Below are 12,515 nucleotides of genomic sequence, written 5' to 3' on the forward strand. Positions count from 1 at the left end.
CCCCCACAATCTCTGGGTCCAATTAAACTGTCGAGGCACAAATCTGAAGCCATTTAATTACGGACCCTGTGCGTCACTTGGTCCTGATTCGACATGACAGCGGCTGGTTATTCGGCCGATAATGTGTGACTCTCAAATCAATTTTCCTCACCACTAAAACAAACAAACACACACACACACACACATATACATACACACACAAGCTCACGCACTCACACAAACCCACATGGGATAGGCTCATAAATTACATAATAATAAGTAAAATGTCTACTTTGACACAGCATGGATGATTGGTTTGGACCTTAACAGGAAGTGGAGTGATATGTGTGTGTGTGTGTGTGTGTGTGTGTGTGTGTGTGTGTGTGTGTGTGTGTGTGTGTGTGTGAGTGTGTGTGTGTGTGTGTGTGTGTGTGTGTGTGTGTGTGTGTGTGTGTGTGTGTGTGTGTGGAGTGAGTGAGTGAGTAGGTGAAAGAGAGAGAGAGAGGTATAACTATAAAGGTCTTGCTCAAGCCTAACGTCTTGTAGGAAAAAGCTGGTGTCAATGAGACTGCAGTTAATACATTATTGGATAAAAACCCTGAGGGCTGCAAGAATGTTACCACAATGTTCAAAAGTACACATTTCTACCAATACCTTTCTAGAACCGACCGTAATGGCACAGAACTTTTCATCAGATCCCCTACAACTGCTTTTAAATTCCCTCCACTTCACTAAAACAATGGAATTACAGGGCCTTTTCGGAACCATCAGATCCAGGTTCAAGATGTTAGCAGCACCCTTGAAGGTGCTCTTTGTTACAGGCGGAGCAAGTCCCACTGTGTGTTTTCCACAACATTAGTGCCTCAGTTACCCGTGACCCTGCACGTAGCAGAGGTGTGGCCAGCGCCGGTCTCAATCACTGCCGGGAAGCCAGCTGTTTGCGGAGCACAGAAGCGATCGCTATCTGGAGACGTGGAGTGTGTGGATGTGTGTGTGTGCCAGACGACGGCAGGAGAACACGCACCAAAACCAATGTCTGTTGGCACACACATTCAAACACACACACTCAAACGCTGATACAGCCTTCACTCACACTGACATAATGCCGCCCCCCCACCAACAAAGTGTGTCACACTTACATGTGAGAACATTAATGGTTATGCGTCTTAATTAAACACAGATGCACAGACCTCATTGCATGCTTACTCATATCTACCAAGCCAGCAGCAATCAGGTGACAGGCAGCAATGTGTGTGTGTGTGTGTGTGTGTGTGTGTGTGTGTGTGTGTGTGTGTGTGTGTGTGTGTGTGTGTGTGTGTGTGTGTGTGTGTGTGTGTGTGTGTGCGTGTGGGTGTGTGTGTGTATCAGTCATCTGACCTGTGATCTTGGCTGTGCCTTGCTGAAGCTGAGTGTGGTAGGAAACCCATTCCACATTAATCAGCACCCAGGCTGTCACCTCTCCACTGCCAATCCCATCCATCTCTCCAATCACGGACACACTGGCTGCTTCACTCTCCCTCTCCCTCGCTCGCTCTTTCTCACTCTCTCTCTCTCCCTCTTTTTCTCACCCTCTCTCTCTCACCCATCTCTCTCCCTCTCCCTGCCAACCGCTCTCAGTTTGTCTGGTTCTTTCTCACACTCTTTGTATCTCTCTCTCTCTCTCTCTCTCTCTCTCTCTCTCTCTCTCTCTCTCTCCCTCTCATTCAGTCTTTTCAGCCATCACACACAGTTTTTTTCAGCTGTCTGTTCCTCTCCTGTCCGGGTGGACACTGAGCGTTAGGACCGACCTCACTCTGTTTCCTAAACCTCCCTGCCCTGTGGCTAAACGGCAAGTGAAGTTACTACCCTAGTGCCTGGGTGTCAGGCCTAATGGCTGGTGAGTTAGAGTGGATACATGTATTGAAAGCAAATGCTCTGCTTGGTGTTTTCCTTGGACGGCATCCTGATCGAGCGTCAGTTAGGCAGCAGGCAGAGAAACCATACAGCAGTATGTAGAGTAGCAGATCTACATAGCTGTATATATTTTTTCTCTCACGGTCTCTCTATCAAACTATTTTATTCATTCAGATAGTTTGATTACTCCTGGAGCTGCCTCCAACAGATTTTGAATAGAATGTGATGATCATGATTTGAATTATTTTGGACCATCGTGTGCCGTCCTCAATACATTTCACTACCTCAAGTGTATTTCATTCACGTGGCTATATCCAGTCAATTCCATCCCATGTGTCTCGGACTGTTCTACCCTTGGAACAGCGTAGGACTTTGAGCATGGGACCTGGCACTCTAACCACAATCCTAAAAGCCATGGACACCATCCTCAAGACCAGTGTGTATTCCCTGCCCTCCCCTGCATCACGGTTTAAGCCTCTCTCTTCAGAGCAGCTGCTGTCAAGCCTGCACCCAGTGACTACCCATCAGTAGCGCTGTCACAGCCTACACTGTAAAAGAGAACTGTGTCACGTCGTCTCCAAAAAATAGGGTGTGATGGCGCAGCGGGAGACGAGCGTCGAGACGGGAGTGTCATAACATCTCACACGGCGCGGCGGCTGCTGTCAAGGGCTGCCGCTGATAGGTCACCATGCACTCTCCCTGCCATCACTGCCATAGATACATCAGAGGACAGTGGAAAAGTGCCTTCTCAGAGATATTGTGTGTGTGTGTGTGTGTGTGTGTGTGTGTGTGTGTGTGTTAGCATTAGAGGTGGGAGAAAAAAATCGTAATTGGTTGTTACACACTGACCCTGTCGTGAAAAAAAAAGTGTTTGGCAAAATATTTTTCGCCACGATATCATATCGGTACAGCAGTGCCAAATGTTACAATATTTATTTATTTAATATTATGATTTACAATTTATTTTCACACATACATCTACTCTGATAACATTGCTTACCCACAAGATGGCACTAGACCTTGTCCCTCTGTTTCGTCAGAGCGGAAATTGGAAAGGAAGTCAGAGTCGAGAACAAATTTACAGTGCCAAGATGGCTGCAGAGACTCCCAGTATGCAAAATGTAATATGTGGGAGAAATAAATCATAATGTACCGCAGAATCGAATCACAATACTTGCTGTATCGTAAAATGTAAAGAATCTCAATAGTATCGTATCATGCCCCAAATATCACGATAGTATCATCTTGTCACCTCTGTGTCAATTCCCACCCCTAGAGACTTAGAAACACAGTGTTTTCCAGGAGCACATGTATTCCGCCTCGTTCTGTGTAAAAGGTATGGAGGCGGATTGAAGGGTGGGGGGTCATTGTTGTTCTGCCTTTGAGCCGATAGCGATAGGTAGTCACAGAGCTAGAAAGACGTCTATGTAAAATGGTCTGCCGGTATGGTGGTACAGGGGTGTGACGCAGCCTAGCAGCTAACCAAAATGAAACAACATGCACAGCTTGCAAGAGCCTGCCGATAGGAAGTTCATCCGTCATTGTTTTGAAAGTAAACAGATAGGCTAGTTTATTTCCAATGTGTATGGTATGGCACATTCAAGACTCGGAATTCGTAACGTCTGATATGATATGTCCCAACTTCGACTGTAATGTGTTTGAGCCAAATGTAAACACAATGATGTGGTGATGACTCATCAGTGGACTTCCCTTCTATCTGCTGGGTATCAATCATTTACTAATTATTAACTTTTTTCTTGTTCATTTTGACACATTGCCTTTTCATACTTTTTTTCACACATTTAAAAAGGTTTTTAACCTTTGATATAGTCCAGATCTCTGTCAGGCTCTGTCAGGTTCATCATCATATTGATAACAATGTCAAATTGATTAAATGACGAGCTTCACTGAAGTTGAATTTTTTTCGAATTCACACAGCTCCGAGTTGGAAATAACCAAGCTCCGAGTGGTCTCGAACGTGGCATTAATGGTCAAACTAGACGCTATGCTAAACAGCACACCTCTGGTTCCAGAACGTCACCATACTATGTAAAGGACACACTGGGGCCTCATTACACCACCTCTATTTGGGTAAGTATAAACAAGCAATGGCAGGGTAACGAGGGGTCTTCTTAATGGCATTATTGCAGGATCTCTGTATAAAAAGGACTCATTAGTATGTGTGTGTGTGTGTGTGTGTGTGTGTGTGTGTGTGTGTGTGTGTGTGTGTGTGTCTACGTGTCTTTGTGTATCCTGACAGACAGAAATCTTGCTCTACCGCGCCAATTCCTGTCAGGCACTGGATCCATATGGATTGCCGTGACGGGGAAAGAGCTAACAGGATTATAATGCACTTGTCAAATGCGTGTTGTTGTAAGATGAGTTGGCAGGTTTTTGGCTTGTGTCCCCCGTTCATTCATCCATCCATCAATTTCTCCCTCCATCCATCCTTTCCTTGCCATCTCTCTTCCAGCTCTCTGTTTACTTGCACACTCACTCCTTCCAGGGGAATTTTAATCTCCTCACGAGGAGGCTATTTTTAAAAACAGACAACTCATCACTTTTTGGGTTTGTTTGGAAAGAAAATGAGCGCTGGGCTTTTGACAAATAAACCAAGTATAAGTTCCAGACGAGGCAGAGAAGTTGAGAGAGGGGAAGATATGGCCTGTCGTGTCCCATTACGCAAGCGTGGTAGTTTAGCAGGGAATGTTTTGAGGACTGTAACAAAGCCGCAGGGGTCGACGTTCTCTGTAAGTATTCTTCAAGAAAATACAGCTCAGCTGTAGACATGGTGGAGTCTTTCCTTAGAGACACGTAGAAGAGAGAAAGAGAGAGAGAGAGAGAGAGAGAGAAAGAGAGAGCACAGGGGTGAAAGAAAGAGAGAACCGAAAGAAAAAGAGATGAAAAGAGAAATGGAAAGAGAAAATGAGAAAGAGATCCCACACACACAGTAGTAGAGTGCAGACCTACCACGTGGCTTTTGTATATTCCAGAGCCTTCCTTATATATGCTAGAACCATGTGTCTACCACTGTAGCAGTATGTAGAGTAGCAGATCTACATAGCTGTATATTTTTCACCCTGTGAGAACCATACAACGTGAACACACATGAGACCACACCTCTCTCCATCACCAGACAAAAACGCTGATGTAGTCCTCAGCAAATCCCAACCTAACATGAGAGACTCAGCGTTCCCAGCATTACGCACTGACCCTCCCCCCCCCCCCCCCCCCCCCCCCCTCCCACCTTCACTTCCACCTCACCCTGTGCTAATTGTCCCTCTAGATTGGGATCCTCATGTCTATGCCGTATTAGGCAGCACACCACACACTAACACCACCCAAGACTACGCTCCTTCCCTTCCCTTCTCTGAGGACCCGGCTGTACCAGGTTAGATGGCTGCCATTAAGAGTCCTCTCTGCAGATCCAGCGAGGGCAAGTGAGCCTCTCCCTTGGAAATGAAAGACAAACAGGAGGCTCAATGCCGCCTGTCTGATCTCAGTCCACAGAGTGATGATGTGTTCAGTCTGGGGGGCTTTAGAAGAAACTGTTAGGATTAGGGGGGGGGGGGGCACAAACACAGACATAAACAGAAAGGCAAGCAAACACACGCACACATATATGCAGTCACATAGAGGCACACTAAAAATGTCTCTGCCACTTATACCCTCCCTCCACAAACATACACACAGACACCAGGCATGCACTGGATGCTTTGCAGTTTGTAATACTTGCGGGGTTGAATGCACACTGACACACACAGACATTCACACACGCACACAGATATTTCCTGAGCCTCCATCATTGCACATCTTTATTAAAAGATAATCTGACTCAGATGTGGCTTTTGCTCGCCTTATTGTTCTTAAATTGCTTCTGTTGCATTCCGGGAGGTGGTCTCGCCATTCCGACATTTATATTTAGCCCCGTACATAATACCCTCCAGGCTCAGATGAATTGTGTTGCATTAGTGGAGCTATTTGGTTTGTTGTTGGTGGATCAGACAAGGAGCGTAGTCATTTATTTTGAAATTAAGGTGTTAGCATTTGAGCTTACGCTAACATCAAACTAGGACTCGGCAAGGGGGGGGGGGCTGTACAGATCCTAGTCTTACTCTGACATGGGAATGGAATCAGATGACTTTGTTGACTTAATGAGAAAAAGTGTGAGAGGAAAGGAGAGAGAGAGAGAGAGAGAGAGAGAGAGAGAGAGAAAGAGACAGAAAGTAAGTGAGAAAAAACTGATCAGGTCTGCTGATTTCATTCTCTCTCTCTCTCTCTCTCTCTCTCTCTCTCACACACACACACACACGCACACACATTGACTGGAAACTCACTCAGCTTTAAGGGTTTAAAGGTAAGAGGCTGAGTCAGGGGAGGCTGTCATCAGGACAAGTCTGGCAAAAGGGTGGAGGACAGAGAGTGTGTGTGTGTGTGTTTGAGAGAGAGAGAGAGAGAGAGAGAGAGAGAGAGAGACAGAGAGTGTAAGAGACAGAGAGAGAAAGAGTATGTGTGTGTATGTGTTTACGTCTTCCTAAGTGCTCATGGAACTGTAAAAACCTGGTCTTGGCCTGGTTTATCTAACACACACTCCAGAGTAATGTACAGTCTGCTGGTGGTCTTCACAGAGACAAAAGTGTACTAATGTGGAGACAAAGGTCTTGTTGTTGTGTGTGTGTGTGTGTGTGTGTGCAAATCAGAACATGCATACTAAACATACCTCCCAATTCTACACTGCAAAAAGTGAAATCTTAGTAAGATGAAATATCTTCAATCAAGGCAATATATGCTGGTTTTTGTCTGACAAGATATTTCTTCTTACCAGGCATTTTTTATGTTAGAGCATTTCACTTGCTTCAAGTGTTTCAGTCCTTAATTATCTTAATAAGGTTTTATTACTTGTTACTGAGATTTTATTACTGGTTCTGAGCACGTTAATGCTTGAAACTAGAATTGCCATAATTATAAGGCATTATAAGTACAAAACTGCTTTGTCAAAGTCAGAATTTCTTATTTCAAGCATCTTGTCCTTCTGATCTCTAAATATATAAAAAAAAATGTTTTACAGCACAGCACAGCACAGCACAGCACAGCAATTATGTATTCCTGTAGACAAAATACTATACAGCGCAAAGACAGTATTAGTCAAACTTTTGCTTTAAGAACAGACTTTATCATCCTTTAGCAGGTTAAAGTGAATGAGGAAAACGTGCTTATATTCAGAAAATGCTAGCACCATCATCTTGAAATGAGGCTATATGCTAGGCAATTTATCTTGAAATCAGTACATCTACATTAAAAACTAGTACATTTGCCTATATACCCAAAAGATTTAAGAATTATTTTCTCAATAAGTAGGAATATGTGCTTAAATTCAGCAAATGCTATCACTATCATCTTGAAATGAGTCTACATGCCAGGCAATTAATCTTGAAATCTGTAAAGCAACATTAATAACAAGTATATTTGCCTAAATACAAAGAAATGTAAGAATTATTTTCTCAATATCTAGGACAATTTGCTTAAATTCAGCGATTTTTTTTTGCTCAGAACCAGTAATAAAATCTCAGTAACAAGTTATAGTACCTTATTAAGATACACCATCTTAGTAAGATGAAATATCTTAAATCAAGGCAATATATACTTGTTTTTTGTCTGACAAGATATTTCTTCCTACACTGCAAAAAATCAGCCTTCAAAAACAAGAAAAAAGAGTAAAAAAATGGGGCATATATCACTTAAAATAAGCTAAATTATCTGCCAACAGATGAAAACATTTAGGAACACATACAGAACCACCCTTCCACGTCATCTAAGCTAACGTGCACCTACAGGCTCTACACACAAACCATGTGTCACAAAGCCAAAAGAAGATAACACATGTGTCATGGAGTCCCTGTACCACCATGATTTGAAATTGATCCCGTTGGATGTTGAGTTTATAATTTGACATCGAGATGACACAACTCCTATTCCACAGCATGCATCGAAAAAAGGTTAGCATTGCACTGTAACATGAGTCACTACTGCTGATTTTAAGATCAGATTTATTTACATCTGAAAACCCAGACCAGACACAGCATACCTCATGTTGGAATTCTGCCCCCGGTAACATGGAATCTACAGACCCAAGGCCTGCTAGGAAATACACAGCTCTGATGAAGCGTTAACAATTTCCAGAACATGAGGCCTTTTTCCTAACGCTAATAATGCCAAGCCATCAGGAGTGATCGGCGATGACTGATCATGTGAGGATAGTGCCTGTGCCAATGGGGAGGGGGGAGAGGAGTAGGCTGCGTGTTACAGACGCTTAGCAAACATGAAGCCTGAATGAGAAAATGCGCTGGCATGTAAACACTGGCTTTACGTGGCTCTGCTCTAAGCCTCCCAACACGGCCCTGCGATCGGCAGACATCCGAGCCGCAGAGCCGCGTTCCCCCGGGGAGCGCCGTGCCGTTGGAGACAGACGTCACAGCCCACCTCTGAATCACACTGTAGAGTGGAGCAGAGAGCGTGTGGGAATGTGGCACGTGATATACGCACTGTTGTTGTACTCTCCCAGAGGCCTTTGTCTTACAGGTTTCAATAGCCATGTCACGGCCAAGGCGTGCTATTTTATATGTACATGTATATGTACTGTATATGTATATGTAAATATATATGTATGTACATGTGTGTGTATATATGTATGTACATGTATATGTCTATGTATATATACATGTGTCTCTGTGCTCTACTTATGTGATTGTCAAAGTATTTTCATGTTTGCGCATTTAAAGTTGTTGCCAGAATCTTGAGGGCATTTCTGTAACAGACGTAATACGCACAAACGCAGCATTAACTCTAACACTGACTCTAAGTTCTGCTCATCTCCTCTCATCCCTATCCCGAAGACTCTGGTTTAGCTGAAACTAGGTTCCAGCAACACAAGTCGATGTTAAGAAGATCTGGCGGAAAACATTTTCCGAACATATATCAGGGAGATGTTTCCCAGGACATCCGGCACCAAAACAAAACACGATAAAGCAAAAGCTCTGCTCGGAATCTGTCCATTTCCACCAATTCCCTTGCTTTCCGCACGCCCCTCACACATTAATATCTGCCATTTTCTTTCCACATAGACATGCCCAACATCATTCATCCCCCCAGTCTCTCTTGTAAGGAAAGTAAATGCTCTGAGGAGCACTGTCATGGGAAAGACAGACAGGCAGATACACACACACACACACACACACACACACACACACACACACACACACACACTGCTGTGTTGGTGACTCTTTGGTTCCTGTTTATGGTGGCCAGATAAAGGAGGCGCTGGACGCCGCACTTTAGGCTCGGGAAGATGACAAATGGACCTGTCTGACACAGACAGCCCACGGACAAAAACCGCTCACCACGGCCAACAATAACATCCCACACAATTAAAAGCTCCTCAAGTGAGCATCATGCTGTACCACACACATTCATGTTGAAAGGGGGTGGGGGTTTACAGGCACATCAGGGAGTGTATCTACTCTCTGTCTCTCTCCCTCTCTCTCCCTCTGTGTGTGGTATGTCAGAAAAGACACAATGCATGAGTGAAGCAAAGGTTAAAATGGAACAGATCAAGCGTGTGTGTGTGTGTGTGTGTGTGTTTGTGCGTGCATGTACAAGCCTATTTGGAAATACTGCATGTGCGTGTGTGCATGCATGTAGGTGTTTCTCTCTTTCTCTTTCTCTTTCTCTCTCCGTGTGTGTGTGTGTGTGTGTGTGCGAGAGTGTGTGCACGGAGATTAGCCAGAGAGAAACAGCACACAATGCACTGTCTGTGATTTATAATTTGTCATCTCACCCCATTCTTAAAATGCAATTAACCTTGGCTGTCTCGGGGCCGTTCACTATGAATTTGCCAATCACGGAAGCCACAAAAGAGGACCACTGAGGGAAACAAGAGGGTGAAGGGGTGAAGGAGGGCAATATTTGTCATTCTTTTGTGGCAATCATTCTCTTTCATTCTTTGTCTACACTTCAAGCAGTCCATCTTGTCCTCTATCAAATCAACCCGTGCAGAACAAGACTGAACTGAGCTCAGGAGCTTATTTTTATTTCTATTTATTTACTCTTCATTTCTTTGTCATAATCTAATTGGGGTTAGTATATTTTCCACAGACCTGGTTAAAATGAGTTGCAATAGTAGTAGCAGTGGTGTTACATTGAGTAATCGTGTTGGCATTATAAATATTGGCTTTGGCTTTTGGTATCTAAACTGTCATACAACTCTGACTTTAGAAGCAGTCCTAATTAAAAAAACGACTACTATATCAATAAAAGCTACACACACGCAATAACACTACGCTCCTTAGATTTACTTTGGCTTTAAATTGCTTAAAAGGCTTTAGTCGTCTGCAATTTAAGCTCCATCTAAGAGCCATTCCAAGCAGAGGTCAGAGAAATCATACAGTGAGGGGCCTCCTAGCCCAGCTCAGTTCAACGGCAGGAATAGTCATAACCATAACCTCCTTAGACATTATATAGTGCTACATAAGGATGGGTAAATTACAGGGTCATTCACCTGCGCTGGTCTTGTATATACTTACGTACTGTGCTGTGCCGAATATTGGACATGCACTCAATTTACTATAGAACCTAATATACTATGACGTGTCAGAGCTGTGCAGTCTGAGACAAATGGCCATCCTATACGGTATCCATGAATCCATGGATGAGAAACTAGTCTTTACTTAAGTCGAGAACAAGTGAAAATGTAGCTTTTAACAGTCATCTCCTCACATTAAGAGACACGATTACTTACACAAGGCACAGACATAGGCCTTCCAAAAAGAACAAGCAAGAAAGATGAGAGGAGTGACTGAACTAAGAAAACAGTTTTTGAAATAAACAACAGTAAACAATAAATACAAATAGATCCACAGTGGTTACTGCCTTTCAATTATCTGTGCTGATGAGGCCATCATCCACTGACAGGAAAGGTCACTGATGGAACACAGCCGTGTGTGTGTGCATGTGTGTTGAAGTGTGTGTGTGTGTGTGTGTGTGTGTGTGTGTGTGTATGTGTGTGTGTGCATGTGTGTTGAAGTGTGTGTGTGTGTCTGTATTTGCAGAATAAGAGCACACTTCCACACCCTTGTCTCAACATGATGACACCTACACATGCAGACATACACAACATTTTCTCGCTCTCTCCCTCTCTTAAACATACACTAACACTAACACACCCACACACACACACACTCACACACTCACACACACCTACTTCTAAATGCATATTTCTGGCACATGGCACACACACACATTAATATGCATGTATGTGTGCTCTGACACACACACACACACACACACACACACACACACACACACAGACACACACACACACACAGACAGAGACCCTCCTGAGAGAGGAACAGCTGCAGCCAGCTGGTGATGGCCTGTCAGCAGCTGATGCTTAGCCGTGATGGACGACACCGTTCCCAACATTCAACAATTTATAGATTTTCCAGTCTTCCGTTCGCTCTGAAGGTTACAGCACTTCTCTCCAGTACACTAATGACTGGCTGGGAATAAAACCACTACTCATACCCAATAAAGGACAAAATCACATCAACAGTATAAACATCCATAGCCCACTAACTAAAATCTTTCTGACCAGAGCAACATGTAAATCTATCAGTCCTATGGACGCTTTGAAAAAAGCAATGTTCAAAATTAAATAATCACAAAAGTAGATACGATGGACGTGGTGGAACAGTATGTCTCTGAACAGCCAGTGATAAGGGTATGTATTTATGCCTGAAGTAAACTATTTATAACTTCCTTGGAAAATAGATGAGGAGGAAAATACCTCACAGCTGCTCCCACACAAGGCTGCCCTCTGGTGGTTCATCTGAGAATGCTTCTGCTTTTCTGCTAATGTTCATCTGCGCTTCTTAGTAAAGCTAGGCAAAAAACAGCATTGTGTGTACAGGTTATGCTATATTGAGTCTTACAGGGACTACAGGGAGTCATACAGGGAAATACACACTGATGCTGTAGTCACCTTGTTTGGGCTCATGTCTTGTCTTATTTGGCTTCAACACTCATGTCATTGTGTTGTCCGTTTTGCAATCTCCATATAACATCAGAGGCAGGTTTATCATGTCTTTCTCTGTTTGTGTTTACACCTCTCTTTCTCTGCACCTCCATCCTTCCTTCTTTGTCTATCCTTCCTCACCCCCACCCTCACCCCTCTCTCTCTCTCTGTCATCCCCCTACCTCTCCCAGCGTCTCTGACTGGCACCTCCCCTCTGTGTTAGTGCCCTACTCTCCAGCTGGCACCCTTGAGCGCTCATCAGCGGTGCCAGTGCAGAGTGCCACCCACGGGGCCCTCCGGGGGCTGCCAGGGCTGCTGCTGCTGTTGCCACTGCCGACGCCGCCATGGTGCCACAGAGCTGGAGCCAGAGATGCCTCGCGGGCAGAGGGCCGTTTCCTGCCACGTCAGTGCTCTGCCAATCCGCCAATCAGGATTAATTATTCATGCCAACCGTCTAGTCAGATGGCATCTCGGCCAGATACGTTTATATAGCGCGCGCGCGCGTGTGTGTGTGTATGTGTGTGTGTGTGTGTGTGTGTGTGTGTGTGTGTGTGTGTGTGTGTGTGTGTGTGTG

The sequence above is a fragment of the Clupea harengus genome, unplaced genomic scaffold (assembly GCF_900700415.2).
Source record: "Clupea harengus unplaced genomic scaffold, Ch_v2.0.2, whole genome shotgun sequence".
In the NCBI taxonomy this organism is placed as follows: Eukaryota; Metazoa; Chordata; class Actinopteri; order Clupeiformes; family Clupeidae; genus Clupea; species Clupea harengus.